Source organism: Thunnus maccoyii, chromosome 2, assembly GCF_910596095.1.
Source record: "Thunnus maccoyii chromosome 2, fThuMac1.1, whole genome shotgun sequence".
Taxonomy (NCBI): domain Eukaryota; kingdom Metazoa; phylum Chordata; class Actinopteri; order Scombriformes; family Scombridae; genus Thunnus; species Thunnus maccoyii.
Window position 1 is genome coordinate 17,572,297 of NC_056534.1, and position 22,761 is coordinate 17,595,057.

Consider the following 22,761-nt stretch of genomic DNA (forward strand, 5'->3'; position numbering starts at 1 on the left):
GCCCAACATTTGAAAACACAAATATCTGGTCAACATAATATTTGATGCAAATGTTCAACACAGCCCAGGGCATAGATAAATATTACTGGCGCTCGTGCTCCAGCAAATGAGGTCCCCTTGTGACTTGCTGTCAGTCTCTTCAGCAAACTTATCAAGCTAGCAGTGGTACTTTATTGCTCTGGATTCTCTTCATGCTATATATTTTTTTCTCCTGTTTGTTTTTTCTCATTTCTTTATCTGTTCAAATTTCATAAAGGAAAGTTGTTCGTTTGCATGCATCCAAATATCTGTTCTGAAGTTACCCAAAAAAGAGTTAAGAGGTGTCTGTAATCTGGATAGTATTGTTACAAGCAACAGCTCAACGTAGCCAAATGGAAAGTTTGTGTTAAGCACTGCCACATCACAGTTTATGCAAATAGAAATTTGCGTGCAACAAATTGGGTGTGACTTAAATATTCAATAATTACCCTCTTCTCCTGACAAGAAGAGATAACCGCTAACTGCAACATATATTTGTGAATGCAAGTGAACTGGCACTTTAATTTAATTTCCCCCTAAAACATTACTCCCCCGTTAAAGGGGAGTTTTTCCTTGCCACTGTCGCCAAGTGCTTGCTCATGGGGGAATTGTTGGGTCTCTGTAAATTAAAGAGTACAGTCTAGACCTGCTCTATGGGAAAAGTGCCCTGAGATAACTTTTGTTATTATTTGGTGCTATGTGAATAAAATTGAAATAAAATAAATTGAAACAACCAACATACACTGTAGCAGCAGTTCAACTAGTTAGATACTATAAAATCACTTGATTGAATTAATATTTGACACACCTGTAATCATAAAAACATCCTCTCTATTGCTAGTGCATTTAAAACAGTAACTCTTCTACATACAGCAGTGTATGCAATGTTTATTTTTTGTCCCAGTTGCAAAAGGTTTATTCTAGTTGTTCTTAAGATGCAACATCAGTCCTCATTTTTTGATCAGACATATAATTATATCAGCTTTGTTAGACTGTCAGAATTGATGTTATTTGAATCAGTGGTTCAGCTGACCTTGCTGGTATTGCTGGTGTCAACGTTTCCCACAGTTCTTTTTAAAAAGTCAGACTGGTGAGGTCAAAGTGGAACTGCAATAGAATTGAATATGTCAGAAATATCAAAATGGCCCGACAGGCCTGATATTTCTTCTGCAATATTAAACTGTTGGTGACACGAGTGGATTTGTGTCTCACAGAAGGAAAAAAAGGCTTTTTGAGGACACAGTTTTGGTAGTTTGAGTCATTGTTTTGGTGGGCAGCTTGTGTATTGTTGAGAGGTGCAGATTGGATGGTAGTTGGTGAAGAGGTAAACAGTGGAAGGATTAACGACTTCAGAGGGCTTGGTCCTGCCTTGGCACCTCTCCAGCTAATGAATGGAAGTAGCTGGAGGTCTCACACATCCATCGCCCACTGTGCTTGGTTGTTACTGCTCACTCTGGGAATGACCCTGGGAGAGCTCAGTGTCTTCATTCCAAATCATGTTGTTATGCAGGTGAGCTTCTGCCTTCAGACCAGAGGAATATTATCCCCCACAAAGACATGTGGAAGTGGTTCAAGGTCTGCAGCAAGCAGCAGTGAGAGGTCTGTCTTCTGGGAGATGGTGTTTGCCTGCCTGAAGAGCCCTTCCAGATGGTGAAGCTGTGAGTGTACCTCAATCACTACTCCTCCCAGAAGCACAAAGCTAGAAGAGGTATCTGGCATCCTCGGCAGCCAGGTGGGTCAATGAGTACCAATCTGTAGCTGGAGGCACCTGTAAAAATCGGGGATAAAAGATACTTGAATTTGTCGGTTCAGTACATAACAGTGCTTCGTTAGGGTTTTCCCAATCAGATTTTTTCCTCTTTTTCCTCCTCTTTAAAAGCTACAATGCAAAATTAGCCTAATTATGGCCTACCTTACAATTGCAAATCTAATCAGTTAAGATAAATATGCTGAACAGCTGAATATCCTGTATCATTTGCTGCATTTAGATTGGTTTCCTATGGTGTTTTGTATAATGTCTATGAAGAGAAGAATGTCTGTGTGGATCTGTTATGACAGGAAGGTTTGGAAAGTATTTGAACAACCTTTTTTTATCCACAGCATGGACAGTATATGAAAGGTCAAATAAGCCAACACAAGCTCTATAGAAAGGTGATGTACTGTACTGTACCTGCAAAATGTCACTGAAACACAACAGTATATTAAGAAATATCAACACATCATGCTGCTTCCTGTCCAGTTTAAGAACAGTTGTTAAAAAGCCAAAAATCACACACAATGTTTAAGTCCCCTGTTTCATTTTGTGACAGCAAAAATTCATCCACTCATTACCTCTTTAACTATGCTCTTGCACATATTGAAACCCATAGATTCATGACAATAGTATGGCATTTTCTCCCAATTCTCAAACATAAAACAAAATTCCTGTTTTATATTTTGTGTTTATTTTGTTGTGTTATAGCATGTTTTAGACTGCACTCCAGGCAAAACTCATATTAATTCACATTATGAATTCTGCCTGATGAAGACTAATTGATTAACCGAGAAAATAGTGGACAGATTAATCGATAATGAAAATAATGTTTAGTTGCAGTCCTGGCTGAAACGTGGAAGGGGCATTTTTGCCTTCATAATAGCAACATTGGAGAGAACAGGAAATGAGAGATGGGGTGGTGACACGCAACAAAGTTCCGCAGCTGGAATCGAACCCCGGAAGTTGTGGTTAACCAGGCTACTGGGGTGCACCGTTGAGTGAACTTTTAATTCCATCTCCGTATTTATGATTTCTGTATCCAGACAAGACAGGAAATCATGAGTCAGATGTGCTCTCAACTAATCAGTTGAGTAAAAAGAAAGAGGTATTTGATGAAGAAAAAAAAAGAATCAATGTTGTCCTAGAAAATGAGATTCTTCTGAAAGCTTGGGAGAGTTGGGCTTAACCCAAATCATGAATCACTGGTTAATTAAGCTCTCAGTGAATGAATTTATTTGCACAAAAATAAATCATTTCCTCTATTGAGATGAAGATGGCCAGATGAAAAAGCAATCTCTTGTATTTCAATGTGGTTCAGATTTGCATGCCAGGCACTAAATTGATATTCATTTCAGATCTATGTGAGAAACCAAAACAGACTGCAGTTCTGCACTTTTATCACTGTCTAATTAGTGAGTCATTTTCATTCCTCTGAAACTTGCTCCATGAAATGGCATCACCTATGCGCAAGTGGAAGTTGGTCATTTGCAAATATGAAGTAGATATTCTCAGAATTAAAATTAATTGATTTGCTTTATTTTGAAAATGTCAGAAGAGTCATGTATGGCTGCTTTTAAAATGTGTTACTGTGGTTCACATAAGTTCTTAACTTCATGTCTGTCCTCTCCTGAACTCTCTTCTCTGTTTGTATAGTTTTGTCTGTTTACTTTTATGTACACTAATACACTTTGCAGGGCTCCAGACAAATTTTTTTCACCACCGTCCTAGAACCGTCCCAAAAACAGTTTTAACTGTCCTGAAGTTAATCCCAAAATCAAAATGTTATTTATTTACTTTAATGTCATCTATTGTTGTTAGTTGTCAGTAATAAAAACACCATTAAAAAGTTGAGGAAATAAATAATTATATGTCTTTTGCTCTATTCAAAGAAATAGGTTTAAGGCAAAACTGAAAAGTTATCTGTAAATTGTAAAAAACAGAACTGAGAAAAAATAAATAGAACACAGAATTTGGGAAAAGTTCTTTGTCTCATTTGTCTCAGTCTTTGTACTGGGGCCTTCATGCCCTGAAGCCACTAATTTATTGTGTGTGTGTTGATGAACAGGGGCGGACTTTACCATGAAGCAAGGTAGACAACTGCCTGGAGCCCCCAACTGAAAGGGCCCTAAACAGAGATTTATTATGATGTTTAGATACTAAAAATATTGAATTATGTTACTATTCTAAGACATTATACATTAAAATAAGTTACAAAAAGCCCCCAAAGCACTTAAAAAATATGCGCCTGTTATACTTGTACTTCAGAGGAAAACATTGTATCACTACATTAACCTGACAGATAAATGTTACTGGTTACATTGCAGATTCAGATTTTACTCACAAAATATAACAAATAAAATATAATGCATTATTATTCATTATTGAATGAGTCAAGTAGTTTGATAATTGTAATAGTAATTTTTCAAGCAAAAAACCCCAAACATTTGCTGGTTCAAGGCTCTCAAATTTGAGATTTTTGGCTTTCTTGGTCTTACATTACTCTACATTTCATATTTTGGGGTTTTGGACTGTTGGTTGGACAAAATAAGACATTTGAGGACGTCACCTTGGGCTTGAGGAGGTTGTAATGGACGTCTTTCACAATTTTCTGATGTTTTATTGACCAATAAGATTAATTTTGAAAATAACTGGCAGATTATAAAATTAATCGTTAGTTGCAGACAAGTATTGACAAGTGCATGAAGTGTTCTCTCTTGCATCTATTACTACACACAACAGAGATGTCATGGTGCATTGATACGCCCTGGACATCACTGCAACAAGGTGACAGGTTAAACCACTGATGGTCAGCAAAAATAATAATCTACTGCTACTCTTTAAATTGCTTGCTTTACTCAAATTTAAAGAGTGAGCATTGCTCCGAGGTGCTGTGGATGTGTGGGTGAGGTTGCTTATCATCAGCTGGCCTGAGGATGGTGAAGTTCCAGTTGGATGCCTGTGGTTATTTAAGCTGAGTGAAAACTGCAGCACCACAAATCATTTGACGATATAATAAAAAACATTTAGGGGGAAATTACAAATGAAAATGACCCTTTCCAGCTAAATTGAGAGATGCCTTTGCTTCACAGGAAGTGACTGATAGTATGATGCTGAGCAAATACAAAACAAATCTTAACTATTATGAACAAAACTCGGGCTGCAAAGTAAAGATGCAAAGATGGGTACAGTCCTGTGATCAAGGCAACTCTAGGCAGGGTTAGATAAAGTTTAAAAAAGAAGTGATTGTGAAAAGACAGGACAGAAATTAAAAAAAGAAAATGTTTTAGCCACATGTGAGGGACATCTATATAATAATGCTACTGAGAGTGCAGTAATGCTTTGCCTCTCTGGTCTTCACCTCATATACATCAGTGAGTCACAGACACATTACAGGCACTGGACAAGCAGAGCATTTGCATAAACTAGGAGGGGGTCTAATAATTTTGTCACTTAGGCTACATCTGTTTTAAAACACAGAACTTTTGCTACATTTACACCTAGCATCTGCACTACTCCAGCGTTTTCAAACCACTACAACAGAGACATTTTGAAAACGCTGCTGACCTTGTTTTAGTTAACTCCAGGATTGTGTTTTACTGTGGATGGGCCAAAACAGATTTTTTAAAACGATGACGCAGACACCGACGCTCGCCTCCTGATTGGGTCTTATCAGTTACGACATGTCTTTTCCTGATTGGTCACGCCCATATCATGTGATCCCTTCCCAGAAGAAAACAAACAACATCAGCCTTGACTGTCAGCAGTTAATTCAACATGGATATTACTTATGTGCTGATACTTGTCTTACTTTCACTAACAGTTCCCCCTTGTCGTCAGTCCAAGCAAAGAAATCTGTGGTCTTACTTTTTGCCATTGCTGTTCTTCCTCCGTAGTATTTTCTGCAACTAAGCAACCAACCACAGAATAGACAATGTGCTTCCTGATTACACCAGTACGTGCATGCCCAGTGTGCATGAATGGTCATGTTATATGCGTTTTCAGGTATGTTAATATGGATGGAGATTATTTCTGAAATGGTGCTAAAACTCTGAATGGAGGTTGTTTTTGTTTTAAAATGCCATTTTAAAATGAAAACGTGTCGGTGTGGATGTAGTCTTAGTAGTAGTAGTTAGTAGTCTGTGCTTTTACTACGCTGAAACACTGTAGACACATGTCGACAACATGATTAAAGTTAAATGGCCTTTGTTCTCTACTTTGTAATCTGTGTTCTGCATTCCTGTTGTAATTTGCTTTACAAAAAAATTAAAATGTAAGTAACTGCGTGAGCTTTTAATAAAAACATTAAAAGTATCTTATTCTGCGCTAGAATTCTCCCCTCTTCTCTGTTATGTTGTCATCTAAAAATAAATCTTCCCTGCAAGAAAATAAATAAGTAATCAAAACTTTCCTTACAACGGATGGAAAGAATCGACATTTAAACTGTCAAAGGGAGCAGAATTTGGTTTTCACAGCAGATGTGTCACAGTAGGAAAAACACAGTTGTAAATAATGAAATTAAAGATGGTTGATTTCCATTAAACTGTTTCAGTTTCAGGATGTAGTATTGTCATGGTTGACTGGGATGCTTGACTATCACAGAGCCATTGTTCATGCTATTAGTGACTACTGTGACATGTCAAAGTGCCTGCTGTGAAGCTCGATAGTTACCTGTTTTCAGTGTGAAAAAATGTTAATTAAAACATATACAGAAATGTCTCAAACATCCAAAATGTTGCTATAATGCTTCCCCCTGAACTCGATTCCTGCTGTGCTGTATTTGTCCTGTCCCTGTTCCCCACTCTGCCCTGCTTTCTATGCTGTCCTGTTTTGTCCTGTCCTATCCTGGACTCTGCCAACTTTGTTCTGCCTTCTGTTATTTGTTCACATATTTGTGTCCTGTGACACCCTGTTATTGCACAAAGTAGGACAAATAATTAGACACCAGTGAGAATAAGTCATAGATTAATAACCAAATAACTGCATAAGAGACTTAACCCAGAGGTCTGTAAAATGTTTTATAAATAGTTCTTGACAATGAAATGAATGCTACTCATATTAAACTACTTGTAATTTTGAGTTTATGGATTTAGGAATAAGGACTTAGTTACAGCGACAGTCTCAAAAATTGCTATTTTTCCAAAATGTGCTGAATATGTTATTGCTTCAATAAAAGTTTCTTTTTATGCAAAAGGTAACTGGACATGGTAACAAAAGTCTCTCAGTAGTGCAGGGCACACTTAACATATTACGCTTTCAAAATATTCTCTTTTCAGCTGTTTTTACATTACAGGATAAGGTGGTTGATGTCAACAAATCCCTTTAAAAGACCAAAACAAAGAATGAATTGATCCCACCAACATGTATTGTCTGTGTAGCCAAAGCCTGATATAGCCTGTTCCTCTGTGCCATAGAGCAGGGGTTCTCAACCTTTTTGTAACTTAAAGCCCACTTCTGATCTGAAAATTCTGCAGACCACCATCCCAAATAAATGAGGGAAAAAAAGCATCACAAAAAAAGGAGAAACAATAAGCTGGGCTGTAAATATGCGTTATGCCACTGTCAGCTCTAATGAAAAAAAATAAATACTCTACTTACCTTCAGTGACACACTTTGGCTTGCTTCTGGGAAATAATGAGATCAAGTCGTGGTGGGATGGGTGAGAGGCTGACACAGAGTAGCTTTCAGAGTTGCTTTCAGTTTGTTCTTTGCCTTTTGATTTTGTGACAGCCACAATGGAAAACCCTGACTCATATAAATAGGTGGTGGTGAAAGGCAACAGAAATTTGATTGCCCATTTTGACAGAGAGGGATATTGACTGGCAGCCAGTATCCAGAATGAAGCAAGGTCAACTTGTGTGAGCTGAAGCTTCAGGCTGCTGTCTGCGGATAGTTTCATCAGTTCATTTTCCAATACAGTGGACAGACCCATGTCTTCTGAAGCAGGATCCACAGAGAAAGGGCCAATCTAAAGGTTTACATGTCGTGGGTCCTCTGGGAAGTAGTCTGCAAACTTTCATGACAACTGAGTCAAATGCTGAGTTATAGCACTGCATATGTTGACATGAGGAGAGGCTTCCAAAGTTTCACTTGGGAGTGAAAACATGTCACATCGTCCCTCTTTGACTCTTCTGTTCCAAAGAATAAGTTTTTTGTTGAAGCCCTCAACTTTGTCTGAAACCAAAACCACTATGCTGTTTCTGCCTTGCATTGATACGCTGAGCTAATTTAACTGGTCAAATATATCTGATAAGTAGGCCAGTTCACACAAAAGTTAGCATCAGTGTAACGCTCAGTGAGAGGGGAGTATTGCTCTTCCAGAAATGGAGCAGCAAAACACCTTGAGTGGATTGCATTTTTCTTAATATAGTTAACAGTTTTCACAGCCACATTCCTGACTTCATGCAGTTGTTGTGACATCTGCTTCGTAGCTAGACTTTCCCTATGTAAGAAACAGTGTGTCTACTTGGCATCTGGCGCCCTCTCTTGGATCCGTTTGACAACGCCACAGTGTATTCTTGTCACTGATGCAGTGCCATCTGTGCAAACACCTGTACAGTATTTCCAATCAAGACCTTTTTGGGTGAAGTAATCATCAAGGCAGCACATTACATTATCTGCCATTGTTCTCGTGGGAAGCTCTTTGCAAAACAGTAGGTCCTCATGAAGATTACTGTCCCTGCTGTATCTTAAGCAGCATTGCTAAGGTCAGTCGACTCGTCCAGCTGTATGGCAAAGTATGGGCTTGCCTTTATTCTTTCCACAAGTTGGCATTCAATGTCATCACTCATGTCAACAATTCTTGCGCTCATGGTGTTGTTGGAGAATGGTACTGAGTGAATTTTGGTTGCAGCTGCCTTCCCCAGTAACTCCCAGCACATATCCACAACGCTAGGCAAAATAATTTCCTCTGCGATCATAAAGGGTTTCTTGCTACAAGCTACATGAGCAGCAACCATATAGCTAGCTTCCAAAGTGGCTTTTGACTGAGTTGTTAATGTTGTGATAATTTTCTACTGCGCCTGAAGCTGTCCCTTTTCCTTAGGAAATATTCTTCGCAACACATCCCAGGTGCTTTGTTTTTAAGGGCCCTTTCACACCGACCTTTTTTGGTCCAGACTTTTGGATTTTTCAGTTTGATCTGAACGAAAATTACAGGTGTGAGACCTTTCCTGGACCACGGTCTGGACCAAACAGCTGAACCTCGATCTGATGAAAAGAGGTGATGTTGGTCCGGATCAAACTGAACCGTGGTTTGGTTTATTTCTAGTGTGAAAACATTTTTTGGATGGTTTGGTCTTTGGGACCAATTACAGGAAGGCTATCGTCAGAACCTGAAAAAGGAAAAATGAGTCGCAGTAGCACATGGGGAGAGGAGGAGGAAGTTTTTAATTGAAATATTGTTGTGATGTTATAAAATGAAGTCAATTGGAAAAAACTCCTCAACATCAACATCCTCAAGCTGAGAGTGAGAGGACATGAAAGGAAAGGAGAGCAATGCCACATGAAGATAAAGAAACTGTAGTATATATAGTATAATAATGTAAAATAGTGGCAATGGAATTAATGTGTTCATTCATTTTTCTCCATTAATTCAAATGGATAGAAGGCTGCCCACCAAAATGACAACAGACGCACGCCCATCTACAAACCAATCAATGTCAAGTATAGGGAGACGCAGCCCATATGGGTGATGACGACAGGACGTAGGTATGTAATGTTAAGTTCTTTAGTGCACTCACATAATTGCGATGTGAAACCAAAACTAACGGATCAAATGTATACAATGTAACAAAAAATGAACCTTGGTTCACACTTTCAGGTGTGAAAAGTCCTCAAGTGTCTCTGGAGCTTCGATTGTTTTAGCGCCTCATTTGATAGGATTTCAACACATTCAACACACTGCTTTCGGCTCAGCATCACTGCCTGCCATTATGAATCCAAATTTAATGTATTCAGGGTCATATTTCCTCACCTCACGCATGGAGCTTTTACTGGCGCAGGGTTGTCTCCCACATCACTTTCTCGTTTCAATAGCCGACCCATTTTGTGTCACTGCATCTTTGGGTACATTAGCTAGCTAACAGTGGCAAAAATTGTCTTTACCTGATGATGCATCGTGATAGGTGTGGTGATAATTAAACGTTATTGGTCATTGAAATTATTTGGAAGTGGTTTGCCCACTAGATGGCGCTCCAAGGGCCACTGGTTGAGAATGGCTGCCTTTGAGCATATTGTTGTCCCAAAGCTATTAACACATGATGTTCAATGCTGTCCTGCTGCCGTAACTAATAAAAAAGTAGCCATTAATCTGCTGCAGAAAATAATCCCCAACAAATGCACTATTTACTCCTCTTTTAGTCTGCACAGTTCACTCCCTTTTATGGACATTTTCAATAAAAAAACATGCTTGTTTTTGTATAACCAAGTGTGCATTTCTAGTTAAGTCAGGCTGACATTATACGACATGACAGATGATTTAAGCCCTGTTGAAATTACTGAATATTACTAAAATCACATGCAACAAAACCAGGCAGCTATTTAAGTAAATGTGCCATATCACAAAATGAGCGCCCTGGTTAGCCCTTCACAGCAACAGTCTTGTTAGACCACTATTTTTCCATGAGAGTGCAACAATACCCATCTGCTCATCAGGTGGTCAGATTCATGAAGCTCCCTTTTCTAATCAGCCCCAGCCCACAATGGCTTCTCCGAAGACACTGAAGGCAATTAGTTTAAAAAGCATTACTTGACATTTAACTCTGCACTCCCCCACCCTTTCCATGAGCCAGTGAATTGCTGACATTTGAAGCAGACTCAGGTGGCTGAAGACTGTAATTTTACTCAGACTGAGCTTCCATCATGGGCCCAAACCGAGGTGCCAACTCATGCTACACTTGCTACAGAGCAAGCGATGTAGGCGGTCAGAGGTCAGAGCAGCCCAACATAGTCAAAATGCAATTACTGGGCTGAACTGAGAAATTAAAAGTCCAACCATCAAAATAAATGAGACAAAGCACTTGCACTAGAAAGGTGCACAACCTACATGTAAGACTTTTCCGTAGGCTGAGGGTGGACAGGCTTGCTATGCTTTGTGGTTATGATCTGCACTTGTGCTGCACCTCCCAGCTGGGGATAACCATGCTGACCTGGAAGATTATGGTCTTCTCTGGAAGCTGAGCTGAGTTGTGGTGGTCTCCACCCTTGACTGAGTTGTATCGTCATTGTAAAATGTTTCAATCTACACACAGTGTGTGGTTATACAGGTAAAAAGGAGAGACACATGTATGACGTAGGTCTACTGAACATGTGTTAAACCCATGTTTAACCCTATTCTGCTGGCTTTTCCCAAATCCATACAATATACAGTGTGTTCACACTGGAAAGCAGACAAAATGAAGTACACTCAAACCAAATGTGGTCTCAAATATGGGCAATTTTTGAGTGTGATGTTGATGCATTTTCTCCCAATGCAATCCACAAAGGAAATGAAGGAGCTAGTCACAGCTGGAAAAAGTGTTTCTAGGAAATTGTGGGTGGTGGTGAGACAGCTCCAAAAAGATCTTGGAAGAAAATACAATAACCATTAAATCTTATGAAAAACATTTTGATGTCTTTTTGTGAAGTTTAATAGGCAGTGAAATTGCAAAGACACATTTTTGACTGAAATTCGACGTTGCATGTGTTTTATCATTTCCTGTTAGTGTAAAATGGTAAAGTATGTGGATGTTTTTGTTTTGTTTTCTTTCTGCTAAAACAGTGTACTATGACAACTAGTATGTATAGAATTGGTATGTATTATGGATTTGGGACAAATTATTTCTGAACCCCATTTAAACCAGGTCTTTTGAAGTCTAATGAAACTGCATAAAACAGTGACCCATTCAGGAATATTGCAGGAATATGGGTGCATCACTGTGTCAGTCTGAAAAGTCTCAAAGTGATAGTTGTAGCATAGTTGCATCTTTACCTACCTTATGAATTCCAAGTTTGAACCTAAATTGCTTTTTATAATGATTGGTACATAATCTAATGTCCTTGAAAGATCTTGAAAATTTATACTTTTGTAAAGGAATGTTAAATACGTGTATTGAGGATTTTCATATTTAAAATAAGAAAAAAGAAACCTAACTTCTTCATCACCTGTTGCCTCTATGTAGGCCTAGTCGCTTTTTTGTTAAGTAGATTTACATCTAAATCATATGATTTGCATCAGACAGTTAAAATTATTCTACAAGTTTCTCTGCTGTATCAGTACTTTGTTATACAGTTTGTAAAAAAAAAAACTTAGAATTACTAACACACTAAAGCCTTGTTCCAGTTTTCAGTAAAGCATATGAAACTGTGTGTGTGTGTGTGTGTGTGCATGTGTGCATGTGTGTGCGCACATTCTTAGTAGTTAGCATTGCGTTGCAGAATGACTGGGGGTATCAAAGTGAATATCATATCAGTTTATAAATTATACATAATTATGCATCAAATGTGATTCTCATTCTCTATCATTACCAGATAAAGTTGGTTACGTAATGCATCTTACTGTAAATAGCTTCACATAAAATTAAGCGGTACTGATTTTCCAAAGGGAAAACTGAAAGAGACATAAAGGACAACTATCAGGAGCTCAAGAGTGGATTGAACATCAGAAAGGTCCAGCCACATATTGAAAATATCTATAAATAGTGCACAACAGTCTTTATGGGCTCATAAACAACATTTTTGTGACACACTGATTTTGTTAATAGATTCATCAAGATTAAAAGAAAACATTACCTCATAATTGTCAAAGTACAGAACCGGTAACGAGCCACGCTTCAGTGACTTCAAACAGACTTTGTTTCAGTTCTAATCATTTGGAAGGCTGTGATTAACAGAGGTCAAGAGCGAAACCCAGACCCTTCTCTGTGAAGTTTCCGCTTCCAACCTCTGGTGAAGATGAAATAGCAGTAATTCTTCTACAGCTAATTATAAAATGGACACATCATCCATTACTTACAAAAAGTCAGCAGTGAAAGTTTTATTTCTGAATGTTGTTAGACAGTTATGACTTATAACTTTATAATAAAAACTATTCAATACATTGAATTATTAATAAATGAAGGTTGTATTATTTGTATAATTGAAACAATACACTTATATGACCTTGGAAACAGTAGTTTGACAGAAAAACTTAACTCACAGTCCACTTATTAGCCTCTTCCTGGACTTTCAACCATATTTTATAGTCTTTCTCAGCAGACCAAGTGTGCTCAGCTGTCATCACATGACCTACTGCAGTGTTTCCCAGAGGATTTTGTAAGACTGTGGTGGGTGGACTTCAGACCTTGTAGGGGGGTCCGGGATCATGCTCCCCTGGAAGAAAATTTTGTACTTTTTAAAGCTAAATTCATCAATCTGGTGCACTTTGAGAGCAAAATTAACTTGATCTATGAAGAACTTTGTGCTCTTGTAAACAATTTTGTGCTCTCGTAAACAACACATTGGTTGTATAGATATGAATGGTGATGACATAGCAAATATAATCAACTATTATAACTGTTTTCTGACTTATTTCTGCTGAAAACAGGAGGCCAAAAAATTAGAGCTGCAATGATTAATCGATTAGTCGATTGACAGAAAATCAATTTATTTTGATAAACAAATTATAATTTTTCAAGGAAAAATGCCAAAAATGTTTTTGTTGCAGCTTCTCAAATATGAGGATTTTAACCTTTTTTTGTGTCATACATAATAGTAAACTGAATATATTTGGATTTAGACAAAATGTGACATTCGAAGACATCACATTAATTATAACTAACTAAAAATATTTTTCTGACAATGTATTGTGTTCATTACTTGTTTCTGCTTGTTTCACAGGAGGACAAAACATTAGTCAATGCAGGTTTAACGTTTTCAGTTGAGCTCAAATTCTAAAAAAGGACTATTTAATTACATTTACTGAGACTTCCAGGGTGTCACTGAACATGCTGTCAGTTCAGAGGGGATGAAGCCTGTGAGTCACTCCAGATACCCGGGCAGTGGTCGGTGTGAGTGGCTGAAGAACCAACCACACCGGGCAACAGCAGAGGAGGCTGCACTGCCGTTTGGTTCAGAATGAGTTCAGACTTCGCTGCACTCAGCACCGGAGCACGGAAACAGAAATGAGCCGTTTGTTTCCAATACAGCTAGTTTTGCTCTTAGATAATATAAGGACAAGACTTTTAATGTTTATATTGTCATGTTATTGTCCTGCATTGCAAACCGACGCTTGAAAACAGACAATATTGATCTATTTTGCCAAGATTGAATGAAATACACTTGTAATGCCAGCAGTGAGATAAACTTGATGCTCTATATTTCAATAATTCCTCTCCATACTGAAATTGCAGCTTTCTGTTATCTTTGAGCTGTGATGGTTAGCTTAGCAAGCCTATAGGTAGTAGTGGCTGCTAGTAGTTAAAGCTCCCTGTATTTGATCTGCGTGCAGCGGCAGCGGGACTCCGGTTTTGGTGGCTGAATCATTTCACATAAAAAAAACTCACCTTCCAACAAACCTGACAACAAAATCGCGAGCAGCCAGAACAAAACACAATATTAGAGATCTTTTATGTTATTATGAGAAGTGTAAAAATATTTTCGGTTCATTATGAAACTGTGGTGGGACAAATAAGAATAAATAAGTCTAAACAATTAATGGGAAACACTGTATTGTACAGTATGTGTGGAACTTTGGTGACATGACAGAAGGTCATATATGGGTGGAGTTGATGATACAGATATACACTATTCAGCTACATTAATTCCAAGTATTCTAGTGTAATGGCCCTTTAATAATATGACATTATACAACCAGCTGTAACACTGCAAAGACTCTTTCTCTCTCTGTCTGCACTGCAGTAGGATGAGCCATGGCAGGACATCACTTAACTTTGGTGCTTACTGTTTCATAAATACTAAATTTATTCTGGAAACAGGTATTGTAAACAAAACTGTTCACCCATCCTGACCTTGACTGTTTTTTTTAACTTTCAAAGTTAAACGTTCCAACTTTCAAAAGGCATGTAATCCTAATATTTCTCCTCTGTTCACTTCTGGAAACTCAGTTTCACACTAAAAAGTCACTTTACTCCACAGCTCTGAAATCAAATGTATGCTTGCATAAATCTCAACAGTCCCATTAACTGTGGCATGAATATGTAACAGAAAAGTGCACTTAACCTGTGTTCATTTTCCTGACAAGTATATTCTTGCACAAATGCAAAAATACTAAAATAAGATTCAAACTATGATTCAATGCATGTGCAAGTTGTGCAAACATAACGAAAGAACTGCATCCTTTGCAAGGCAGTGTGAACAGTTTGCAATTGTGTCTAAATATAGGTGTTTTATCGTTACGCTGACAACAAACTGAGAGTTTAGAGGCATGCTAGTGGCTCAGTAAGGCTGTGCTTAGGCACAGTGGTGCTTTCAGCTAAAAAGTCAGTATGCTAACATGCTGACAATATCACTAAACACAAGGTACAGCTGAAACTGATGGGGATGTCATTAGTTTTGTAGATATTTAGTCATGAACCGAAGTATTAAGTAATTTAATGGCAATCCATCTGATAGTTATTGAGATATTTCACCATAAACAACATATGTGAACCTCATGGTGGCACCAGTGGGAAAAGGGAAAAAAATCACCGAAGTCAGTAGGCTTTGTCCTCTTGGGACCATGAATGTTGCTACAAAAGTCCACGGCAATGCACTCTGTAGTTGTTGAGATAGTTCAATCTGAACAATAGTGGCGGTCTGACTGACCAACAGCCCAGCAGTGCTATCCTCAGAGCCATGCTGCTAACACAGATGGAAAATGTAATCCTGGTGGCATTATGTTCCCCTAAAAAATGTATTGGCTTATGTAGAGTAGTTGTATAAGAAAGTGTCTTTTAGGAGATATGGTTGCTATCTTTATGTTTCATGGTATCTCGCGACATGTTTTCAAACATCCAGGCCTTCATGTCATTGGAGAGTGAAGGCTAATTACAGCCTCTCCTCCATGTTTTGTTTTGCTTTGATTTTACAGGGAGCATCTGATTGTCTGACCTGCAAAGTATGCAGTGAGCCAGGAGATAGCAGTGCATTGTGTCCTATAATTAGTGGTTCTTTTGCATGTTAAAGTGAATTGAGATCCCAGTTGGCCAGGAGACAGCCAATTAACTTTCTCCTTCGCTCTGTTATGGCATACTCACCTTCTGAGGGAATAATTTACTCCTCCTTTCTCCTGATATAAAGACAGTCAAGTGTGCCTAACACTATCATTTACCCTGCTACATTTCATTCATTTTTGTGCACAGTCATGTCAAATCATAGGCAAAAAACAAGCTTTGTATTTTGTTTTAGGAGCAGGTAATCAATATTTCTTTGGAGATAACAGATTTTTTTTTCTTGAACTATTTTATCTTGTGTTCTCTTGATTCAAAATATAAACAATATACTAAAAAAATCAATCAGTCAATAAAGAACTAAAGGTTTTGTAAATGCACATTGTTTACACATATGTACTTCATACGGGGTGTGTGTGTGTGTGTGTGATATAAGAACAAAAGATGGCAGAAGAGAAAAAAATGGGTGATTAACAAACCATGGCTTCAAACATCCAATTAAAGTAATGCAATCAATATAGTTAAGCAGCAAAATAATCAGTGTAAATGCTATTTGAAGGAATGTTCATTTAACTGCTTCTAGGAATCCACAAGGCAACAGTGAACATGGCATCGGACATAAATGATACCTCTAGTGGCCAATCAGCAATAAATATGTCACTTTGAGTTGTGTTGTCAATATCTGTCAGTGTACTCAGAGCTTTCCATAAGTTTCCAAACAGCAGATTACTCATTTAAGTCCAGCCGAATACTTTATTACATTAATGTTTGATTCTAATAAAGTAGTTTGGATTAACAAGTTGTGATTTGCTATGTGTGTACATTTACGACCACTAGCCTCTGCTTCAAAACAATACAAGAATGATGATAGAGAAACATGCCTATCTGTGTGTATCAGTCCCGCCCTTACATGCTCTATATGAATGTGTGTGCGCGTTCAGTCAGCTGAGAGGTTGTGTCATGCCAAGTGGAGAGCGGAGAGTCGTCTTCAGTATTTGACAAATATTAGCAAAATAATTGATAACAAAAAACATTAAGAATTGCACTGATTGCACAGACATGACATCCTCATTAGACAGACTAGTTTGGAAAACACTGGAAAACACCGCAAAATACCGATGGCAGCAAGATTGTGAAAACAGACAACGTTATCAAAGTAACAGGCCTACGTCATATGAGGAAAATGTAGGCTATGCCTCAGCCTCAGACTCAGGATGATACTGAAGATGAAGATGACCAGGAGTTGAGTTGATTCAGTAGATTCACATGATTTCAGTCAAGTGATTCACATGTTTTGTTGAGTTATTTTTGGTATAGGTTTATTTTATAAATAATTTAATTTAAAACCAATACATAGGCTAGATGAGACATGGGATTAAAAACATGTTCCTCCTTAAAATAACTTTGTTTATTTTCGTTGAATGAGAGTGCATTTATGTTTGTAGTAAAACAGTACATTTATCATTATTGTGGCATGTCTTGATAAACCTTACAGTGAAAGTGTCAATAAATAAATGAAAAATAGCAATTAGGTCTAATGATTCTTAATTATAAAAGTTCTGATCTGTCAGGAATAAGCATGGTTTTAAATGTTAATAGCTATTTACAGACTGTGTAGGCTCAAACGCACAAGAAGCCTGATTCTCCTTTACAATAATTCACTACATTTACAGTCGGGTAGGCAAACTCATTCAAATATGCAATGATTAAGATCATTGTATATGATAGATTAGTGGCTTTAGAATGTGCCAGAAGCCACCAAATTTGGGCTTTTACACCCAAAATTTTCTCCCGGGGGGGGGGACATGCCCTCTCAAACTCCCCTAGCTGGCTATTTATTCCCACTGGCTGGCTACTCCATATCATTGGAAAACCGAAAACCCTGTGGGAAACCCTGTGTACTGTAATTTTAAATGCTAAAATTGGCTGGTATGTGTCATTTTTATCAAAGTCTGACTAGTGATATTTCAGTTAGTGTACATGACTCATGAACAAAGGAACTGTGTAGGTCTCCCCAGTCTCATTTTGCAAATGTTGTAATATAGTAAAGAGGTCTACTATTCCCCCTGGTTTTCATGAAAATCAGCAGTAATCACACACAATGAGCCATGAACAAACACAAGCCTGATCAATGGATTATTTAGGCAGATACTGGTGGTTTTAAAGAAATTTGATAACGATATATTGCCTGATATAATTCTTTCTCATCAAGTGCTTCTACAATGCTGCTTTGACAGTCTCACTGCTTGACTGAATCTATTTACTGTCTAAGGTTGTGGAAGACCTTATGGCCTTTTTCATCTAGCACCAGTGCCTTGGAGGGAGAGCACTCAGAGACATGTGACTCACTTATAAAGACATCAGGCACCAGGTATCAATTTCAAAGCATTTTTCTTTTTTTTTTGTCTGTGGCAAGAATATTTAGGGTTTTGGTAAAGTGCTTTTTGACGTTTCACTTCAGATGCATAGGTGAGATGTTTTCATCGGGACAAAACCCACATGCAGTGCTTTTTCCTCACTTCACTGAAGTGCTTCATCCTTGCAACCTCCTGCCAGCAATTTTCAAGCACAACAGGAAGCCTTGTGGACACAAGTGCTGGTGTTATCAGTAACTCAGTTTTATCAGTTTCAGAGATAATAAATCTGTCAGCGATTGTATTATCTGCTATGCTGCTATGTGAGCATTTAAATGAGAAGTGCACTACTGTTTTGTTAATATGTCAAATGGGTGGTTATTCAGATAAGTCTTACATCTTACTTTGTATTTACACATTTTCTTATGCTATTTTGTTGTCACTATTCACAGCTCTATAGCGTGTGACCTTCCCTTGTTCCCTGACTCGACTATAATGTAATATATGTCATCTGTATGGACTCCCACACAATATTTTACAGCAGATGAATTTTTGGAAACATTCCTGTCAGCTAGCAGCAGCAGCAGCATTCACAGTGACTATTTCCCCTCTAAAAATTCCTTCTGCATTGCTTAAAATATTCCCTTTGACCCGTAGTGCACTTTTTACATGTTGTGTTTTTGATTTTGATGGCAGCAGGCGGGAAGATGTTAATATGAGACGTCACCCACTATTCAGGGAAAATTTACATGCATGCAGCAAAAAATGTATATTTACCATGTACGCTCGGGTGTCCTGAGGGTAATTCATATATTTAAGGTGGAACTGCTTTCCCTGAAAACTTGTAAAATGAAGTGCAAGAAGGTGGCATTTGTCAGGTACTGGCAGATATTTTACAGGCATTTAAATGGGACTCAGTCAAACTGAAAGTATCATTCTCACAGTGCCTATCTGGAGCTATTCTTTTACCATTTAACACTCCGATATTCACACTGGCAACAGGATATTTTGCACTATAGAGGGAGAGGCAATTTTAGACTGCAATCTTCAAAGCAGTCCCTGAGTCCCTAATTGACACTGCCCAATTACCCTGCTCTATCCAGTCACCTGATCATAACTAACAATACACACAATTGCCAATTGACACTGTGACACAGCAGGCCGAAGCAAGTGTTAAGAATATACAGATTGCTTCAGTTATATTAATGAGTGAACAGGGTTTTGGCTTGAGCTTCTAGTGTAATGCTTGGTTGACTCCAGCAGGTACAAAACCTGACTGTTAACAGCGCAGCAAGGCAGTCACTCTGAAAAGGTCTTGAGTGCTGCTTCATATAAGGTTGAATGTATTTAAGTCCCCCTTCAGAAGAAGAAACACTTTATATGATTGTTGTAGCCAACCAAACTAGTGCCTGCTTACAAAAATGTCCAGAATTAAAGTTCATTTGAACAGATAAATGCAAATTAAGCATAATCTATTCAAAAGATGATACGAAATAATCCCACACGCTCAGTGATGTAAGCGGGACACAAGAGGTGAAGGAAAATCTAAAGTTGGTGCTGTTAAAGCCGATGATGACTCATTTGAATAAGCTATGCAATAAAACCTTTGCTCTGCCCTTGGAGGATGTATCTCCATTCAATCTGTGCGCCTCTTTCACGCCCATAGTAGATGAAATGTAACTTGTCATTTTGCATTGTAATTACAGTGGCTTGCCTCTAAGCCAATAATGTACTGTAATCTCAGTGATGATGCCTACTAGAGCACATCCCGGCTTTGTGTATACCTCACTGTTTAGCATCTCAAGGTGACAAATGATTGAGTTCAGCCTTGGTCCTTGGTGACTAATAATTTAAAGTTACTGCGGTAACCTGCCTACTCCCATCTGTGTTTCTGTAAATGTCTCTCAAATTCAAATAAGCTTAATTGGCATGACAGATCAGAAACCTATGTTGCCAAAGCAGTACAGAAAATTATTGACATTGACAGTGATTAGCAATAAATATACAATAATATGCAAATATCAACAATCAATCAGTTAGTGTACAATCAATCTTTCTCTCTCTCTCTCTCTCTCTCTCTCTCTCTCTCTCTCTCTCTCTCTCTCCAACAAATACACACATATTTACACACATACAACACTGCCGCAACTCCCCTGTTAATAGTTTGCAAATCTCACAAGCATCTTTCCTCATCAAATTCTTTACTCCATCCATACTGTTTTGCTGTCATGGTCTGACAACCTCAAGCTGTTATGAGCACCTTGTTATCTTGTTACATAGTTAAATTTATGAGCTCAAAATACAATAAAATTAAGACCATGCATAATAGCTGTAGTGAATCATTTAGGTCTGTTCAACAATTTTAAATATTTCAGGGGACGTATTTGCATCTACTGTGTAGTTTTAGAGTGATAGTGTGAGACTTACATTTGTTGTCAAATTCTACATTAAAGTACGGCTGAGGTGCAAAACACAGTATTTCACATAATACAACAATAAAACACATAATTTCAGGAAACACAAAAACATTTCACAAAACACAATGTTTTGTTCCAACAATGTCCTGGTGACTCACAGAGTTGTTGTAAAATTGTTACCATTTTCTACAGAAAAAAATAGTCTGCATGAAAGTGGTTGATAGATGTTTTGCAGACATATCTCAAAAATCTGACTATACTGTGTGTATCAGGTTTGTAATATGGATGAACTGACCCTTTAAGCTGTTTTTGTGTTACAGAAAGCATTGTCATTAGTTCTGTACACTTTAAATGTAAATGCAGCTGTTAATCTACATTTATTTTCATAATTGTAACTTTGGAGAAGTCACAGTTCACCACAGTTGTCTGATAATTGTCTGTCAACATTATTACTATTACTGCTATTAATAATGTACTAATCAGTGCAATGTATGTCAGTGAAGTAAACAAACACACTGTTGTGGGTTACCTGTTAAAGTTTTGCATAATGATTCAGATACTATATTTATTGTATTTCATTGTTTCATTTCAATAATGAATTCTCTCAGGTTTAAAAAAACACACACAAACCTTTTGGGGAAAAAGGTCTTGGAACAAATTAATGTTGATAAGACTGAGAGCAATTTCACCTCTGTGCCCAGTGTTAATTTAAATTACCGCAGAGCAGGCTGATGCTTTAGCATACCATGCACTGCATGTAGACAATACATACTAGCTTTGCCTCAGTTCTTAAGCACCAGAGTGCACTAAAAATAGAATACACCGTGCTGAAATCAAGGCTGAAATTGCTTTCAAATGCAAAACCACTTCCCTGGCTTGAAAAATGTCACTGCACAAATGAATGTAGGATTTAGAGGCGAACAAAGCTTGTGTTTGAAAGAAATGTTCACGGAGAAAGAAATTAAGAAAACAGATGATAGGCGTATGCTGTTGTACAGAACAGCAACACAGACGAATATATGATTAAACTGAATAAATGGTAACTTACAGGTCTGTATGTTTGGATCATTGTGGTGATTCAGTTAAAGTGCATTTGTTTACTCTCCTCAAGTGAATGTGAACTTGCAGTCTATAGTTACAACCGTCTGTGTGTGTGTATATGTGGAGGGGTTTCTTGTGCTCTAAATCTTCACATCAGCATTCACCTACAAAGCGCTTATGTGGCAGAAACGGGGCTGTGAGCGAGCCTCCGGAGTGACAGGAGGTGAATTAGAGAGTGATTAGAGGTGAATTCTAATTCACACTCCCATGTGTCTGCCTGTCATTTGTAGGACAGGGCATTTGCAAACTAACAAGAGGAGTGTCAGACAGGTTGCAGCATAGACACACACACACACACACCATCCCGCACATGGACACAAACACATGGTTGCGGCATGTATACACAGACAAAATCACACACACACACTTAAACAGAAATCCCACACAGGGCAGAAGTAGCTGGTATAGAGTAGTCATTTTTGAGATTGGCCATATGACTTTCTTTGCTTTAAGGGAAAGACTGTGAGTGACAGTAGAGGCTGAGAGAGCCATTGTCTTCCAGACAGTGTTTGACTCTGTCTCTATGCTACCAGGCATCACACAAACAGCTGCATACAAATGAAATTCGCCAGTCTGATGGTTCACGTCATTTTCTTAAAGTTTTACAGTTAATCACATATTAATCTATAGGCAGTTAGACATAGGAGCTTATAAGGGACTACATGTATTTCTAAACTCCCCCAAAATGTAGAAATCAAAGCCTTTTCTTTAAAATAAGTAGGGCACAGATTATAGATAAAGGCATCTCACTTAATGCCATCACTGATCTCTGTCTACTCGTCCACGCTTATCTGTACATGATCAGGAAAGATCATAGGAATGACATATGTTAATCATTTTTTTTAATAAGCTGTTTCTTGGCAACTTACTCTTTTAATCTGACTGCCGATGTAATTTCCCTCTTGGCAAAAAGTTACATTATTAGTCTGACAGGCCTTGTTAGCCATTCAGTTGATATGCCTAACCACTCGATCTCAATCACTGCACTGTAAGGA

The 22,761-nt window shown here is 38.0% G+C and overlaps 1 long non-coding RNA gene across 17 annotated transcripts in view; it reads left to right on the forward strand.

Annotated features, from left to right (window-relative positions):
* The window catches only part of LOC121913241, a 262,336-nt gene that overhangs the window by 96,236 nt on the left and 143,339 nt on the right, over positions 1-22,761 (forward strand). For 11 of the 17 annotated variants that reach the window (XR_006100252.1, XR_006100246.1, XR_006100247.1 and 8 more), the window contains exon 2: positions 1,529-1,750. The exons of 1 other annotated variant lie outside the window; for it this stretch is intronic. This is a non-coding gene — a long non-coding RNA (uncharacterized LOC121913241). Of the gene's footprint in view, positions 1-1,528; positions 1,751-2,118; positions 2,170-9,374; positions 9,479-18,166; positions 18,266-22,761 lie in introns of all 17 variants that reach the window. 5 more of the 17 variants (XR_006100249.1, XR_006100270.1, XR_006100276.1 and 2 more) reach the window with 5 other exon arrangements.